Here is a 5,544-nt window from a genome sequence, read left to right on the forward strand (position 1 = left end):
ATGTCAGGGCTTTCATCTTGCTTTTAGTTACCTTGCAGACCTGTGTGTGTGCACACACCTTTCACAGAACACATGTGGAAGTCAGAGGAGACAAGAAACTTGTGGGAATCAGTTCCCTTCTTCTTCCATGTGGGTTCTGGAAATTGACTTAACTCATGTCGTTGTGCAACCATGTTTACCTGCTAAGCCAGCTCACGACCCCTCAATGGGGTCTAGCAAAACCAGTTTCTAAGTACCTGTGGTAGGACCACCTCTACAGTTAGTTCCCTGGAAGTACATAGGATGAATGGAATTGACACTCCATGGATTTTTTTTTTTTTTTTTTTTTTTTGACCAAAAGAAAGTAACACATGATAAAGTTGGGGAAAAAAGCCAAGAATGTGTCTCAGAGTCTGGCCTGAGATGCATCCCACTGAGACTCACAAAGTTAACCACTAGGAAGGACTTTGGGGAAGGGGCCCGCCTTTTACACACCATTATATCTGTTGGGCACAGACCTGTCCCAGTGCAGGGCACACAGCCTGGCTTGTTCCTTCATCCTTCTGAGAAACTGTCTTAGGAGGAAAGGCAGCCTCCAGCCTCAGGGGACTGTCTCAGAGACAAGGCTGGCCTTTAGCCCAGTTTCTTGGGAAACAATATTTCAGGCTGAAAGATGTTTTAATTTACTGTAAATGTCTGAAGAGATTTTAATTCACTTAATCCACTGGGACTACTTTTGGCATAGGGACAATGATCCTGTGGCATAGACGCCAAGAGGTCTGTGACTGTCTGGATTCCCTGTGTCAGCAGTTATTGGCACAGTCAGAGAATTAACCTGAAAGCTGAAGACCTTGGGGTGGAAGGACTAAGCTTATGGTTTTCACTCAGTTGCTCTGGGTAATTGGCAGAAACGAAGGAGAAAAGTGCAGCGCAGTGCAGAACCTACTTCTTAGCATCAGACAAAAGTGGGTTAGAATCCTTGAAATGACTCTTCATGAGAGTATGACTCTGGGAAAATGACACTTCTCTTGAGTCTCAGTTTCCTCTCCTGTTAAACAGAAAAGATGTGCATTGTCATTATAGGTTGATATGAGGATTAAGCGAGCTAATGCATGGAAAAATCTTGTTATCTTTTTGCATCTATGGACTACCAAGAAGACACAAACTATTGGTAATGAGTAGAATCTATAGGAGAGGGAAAGTAGGTATTCTAGAAGCTGCCAGGACTTTGAAGTCTGAGAGAATGGCTTTCTGAACCTACCACTCCCTAGATATGTCACCATGAACAACTTCCTTGTCTCTGGGCCCAGCTGTCCTCATGTATCATGAAGGAGTCATAAACCTTCATTGCAGAATTCTGGTTAGCTCAGATTGTGATCCATAGTTAGCATCCAGAGAGTGTCAGTTCTCTCTTCTCCTTTTGCAACACAATAGTCAGTCATGCCTTTATCTCCTACATGTGGCTTAAGACCAAGCTGGCAACTGGCCTGCTCAAGTTTCCCAAGGCCAGGAGGAACAATAGTTACACACTGTCTTTTGAAGCCAGAAGGTCCCTGCATTCCAAGAAGCTATGTATTCATTCAGCAGGGAAGAGATAGGCCAAACAGCAAAGACAGCAAACTCAGGGCTGCTATTTCTGCAACAAGTCCTCACAGCCACCTCCTTTCCAGTTCCTTTGTTCCTAGAGAACAAACCCATACAGGGTTTTGTGCTCATTAGACCCTCCTTTGCCACTGAGCCACTCCCCTGCCCTGACAGCTCTTTTTAAATTTTATATATGTATGTGTGTACATACGTATGTATGTATGTATGTATGTATGTATGTATGTATGTATGTATGTATGGTATGTATTGTATGTGTATGTGTGTGTTTACCTGGGTGTATGTATGTGCACCATGTGCATGCAATGCCTGTGGAAGCCAGAAAAGGGTGTTAGATCCCCTGGATCTGAAGTTACAGACAGTTGTGAGTTGCCATGTGCATTCTGGGAACCAAACCCAAGTCTTCTGTAACAGCAGTAAGTATTGTTTAATCACTGAGCCATCTCTTCAGCCCTGACAGCTCTTCTTAATCCTTAGTTTCAAGGATGATGGAAAGGGAGAAGAAGATCCAGCTCAGAGGCATTCCATACTCACTCTTTTCCAAGGCTAAGCCCCTGACATTCTGTTTTCTTGTAACCTTGTTACTAATACTGTGAGGAGGTGGAATTATCCCCATTGCTACAGACACAAACGTGAGCCACGGAGGAGGAAGCTTGGAATAGGAGTCTAGCAGAGTGCAAGCCCCACAGTCACAAGCATCATCCACTGGGTTTTATGAGCATCTCAAAAGAAACTCTAGGGACCCGCCCCATGAGGGGCCTTCTTAGAGAAGCAGTGACTCTGATGTCACTTTTTAAGAAAAGGTGTCTTCGCAACAGTTGTAATTCTTCTATAGATGTTTTTGCATGCATTATTTATACATAATGGGTTCCATTAAGGCATTTCTATCCCTGTATATATTTCAATCATACTCAACCCCTCCCATTACCTTCTTTTGTCTCCCCTCACTCCTGCTAATTCCCTACCTCTTCCCACCCAAACCCACTTCTCCTTTCATGTGCTTTTTTTTAATGACCCAGTGAGTTTCATCAGAGTTTTTACAGGGTGGTGGGCTACACCACTGGAGAAAATGTCTCACCTTCCCCAGCAACATTAACTGACTATAGAATCTCAGAGGGGAGGGGCCCTATGAGCCCCCTTCCTTCCATGACAAGGTACTGGTGGGCCCAGCCTTGCTCAGGTCTTTTGTGGGTAATCACATACATTGTGATTTCAAGGTGGTGAGTTCAAGGTCTCATGCCTGGAAACCAGCATTGAACACCACACTCCCTCCTCCTTTTGGCTCTTGTATTCCTTCTACCTCTTCTTCCCAGAGCCTCAGGGGGACACAGATGTCCCATTTATGACAGTCCTTTGTTCTTAGTGCTTTGACCATTTATGGGTCTCTGCAGTCACTGCTGACCACTGCAAAAAGAAGCTTCTCAGACCAAAGCTGATTAACTATGGGCATCGGCATAGTTAAGAAGAAATGGATTAGATGAGCACATCATGTTCACTCAGCTAGACAACAGCAGCAGTTTCCTTCACCAGCCACAAGCTTGTAAGCAGGTTTTCACAACAAATGTGAATTCCCTCTTGTGAAGGGCTCTTCAAATCCATGCAAGAAATGTTTGATTTCCTCAGTAACAATTACCACTGTTGTGCCCCTAAACTCATTGTGTCTGGCTGGTTGACATTGTTGCATGCAGGGCCCATAGCTGAATAACACTGTTGATATCAGTGATCTCCTAACAGCCTGTAGAGCATCTTCCAGCACTTTAAGGGCTACTTGGCAGAAAATGAACCACCAGTCCAGTTCTAGCTCGATTTTCCTAGGTCTTGTGGCCAAGGCATATGGTATCTTCAGCTGGAGGGTTTTACAATCTGGTTTTTAGGGGCAACCAAAGCAGTAGCAATTGCCTATATTGTTTTAGGGGGATCAGGGCCTGAAATAAAGTGGAGAAACTTGATGTATTCATCCAAACTGACATCACCCAAACTATATGAAACTGGCATCATGCACCTCCAGGAGGACATTTGGGGATAATAAAATTCTTTTGAGATATTGAACTCGAGTTGGAAGAGGTGAGTCCGGTCTCAAAATGGAGGGCCATGATCCAAAGGAACCAGAACAGTTGAGGAAGCTGTTTATTGGTGGTCTGAATTTTGAAACCACAGATGATAGCTTAAGAGAACATTTTGAGAAATGGGGCACACTTACAGACTGTGTGGTAATGAGAGACCCCCAAACAAAACGTTCCAGGGGCTTTGGTTTTGTGACCTACTCTTGTGTTGAAGAGGTGGATGCTGCAATGTGTGCTAGACCACACAAGGTTGATGGGTGTGTGCTTGAACCAAAGAGAGCTGTTTCTAGAGAGAATTCTGTAAAGCCTGGTGCCCATTTAACAGTAAAGAAAATTTTTGTTGGTGGTATTAAAGAGGGTACAGAAGAATATAATCTGAGAGACTACTTTGAAAAGTATGGCAAGATTGAAACCATAGAAGTGATGGAAGACAGGCAGAGTGGAAAAAAGAGGATTTGCTTTTGTAACTTTTAATGATCATGACACCGTTGATAAAATTGTTGTTCAGAAATACCACACTATTAATGGGCATAATTATGAAGTGAAAAGGGCCCTTTCTAAACAAGAGATGCAGTCTGCTGGATCACAGAGAGGTCGTGGCGGTGGATCTGGCAACTTTATGGGTTGTGGAGGAAACTTTGGAGGTGGTGGAGGTAATTTTGGTCGTGGTGGAAACTTTGGTGGAAGAGGAGGCTATGGTGGTGGAGGTGGTGGCAGCAGAGGTAGTTATGGAGTTGGTGATGGTGGATATAATGGATTTGGAGGTGATGATGGCAACTATGGTGGTGGTCCTGGTTACAGTAGTAGAGGAGGCTATGGTGGTGGTGGACCAGGATATGGAAACAAAGGTGGTGGATATGGTGGTGGAGGAGGATATGATGGTTACAATGAAGGAGGAAATTTTGGTGGAGGTAACTATGGTGGTGGAAACTATAATGACTTTGGAAATTATAGTGGACAACAGCAATCAAATTATGGACCCATGAAAGGGGGCAGTTTTGGTGGAAGAAGCTCAGGCAGTCCCTATGGTGGTGGCTATGGATCTGGTGGTAGAAGTGGTGGATATGGTAGCAGAAGGTTTAAAAAAAAATACAGCAGAAAAGAGCTACAGTTCTTAGCAGGAGAGAGAGCGAGGAGTTGTCAGGAAAGCTGCAGGTTACTTTGAGACAGTCGTCCTAAATGCACTAGAGGAACTGTAAAAATCTACCACAGGAGGAACGATGATCCATAGTCAGAAAAGTTACTGCAGCTCAAACAGGAAACCCTTCTTGTTCAGGACTGTCATAGCCACAGTGTGCAAAAAGTGCAGCTATTGATTAATGCAATATAGTGTCAATTAGATGTACATTCCTGAGGTCTTTTATCTGTTGTAGCTTTTTCTTTTTCTTTTTCTTTTCATTACATCAGGTATATTGCCCTGTAAATTGTGGTAGTGGTACCAGGAATAAAAAATTAAGGAATTTTTAACTTTTCAAAAAAAATTCTTTTGAGACCAATTGATAAAATTGCAGCATGAATTGGATAATAAATAGCATTATATTAATGTTAAATGTTCTGATTTTGACCATGATATGTGATTATGAATGGGAATGTTCTAGCTGTTGGGAAAAGCACACAAACATTTAGTGGATATGATGTCAGAATTTAGAAAAAACGGATTTATTTATCTGTACTTATACAGAATAAAAGCCAAATGGGGCTAAAATAAAACATTCTGGACATGGAATGCACAGGGCTTCTTTGTCTTATTCAAATAGTATCTTTCCATAACATCATCTTGATATAAAATCCAAAGTTATGAAAATGTCTTTTTTTTTCAAGGCAGGGTTTCTCTGTGTAACCACCCTGGCTGTCCTGAAACTTGGTTTTTGACCAGGCTGGCCTCAAACTCATAGAGATC

At 42.8% G+C, this 5,544-nt stretch overlaps 1 pseudogene; it reads left to right on the top strand.

Annotated features, from left to right (window-relative positions):
* The first annotated feature begins 3,632 nt into the window (after positions 1-3,632).
* Positions 3,633-5,111, top strand: LOC127219425 (heterogeneous nuclear ribonucleoprotein A3-like; annotated as a pseudogene).
* The last annotated feature ends 433 nt before the right edge of the window (positions 5,112-5,544 follow it).

This window comes from Phodopus roborovskii, unplaced genomic scaffold (assembly GCF_943737965.1).
Source record: "Phodopus roborovskii unplaced genomic scaffold, PHOROB, whole genome shotgun sequence".
In the NCBI taxonomy this organism is placed as follows: domain Eukaryota; kingdom Metazoa; phylum Chordata; class Mammalia; order Rodentia; family Cricetidae; genus Phodopus; species Phodopus roborovskii.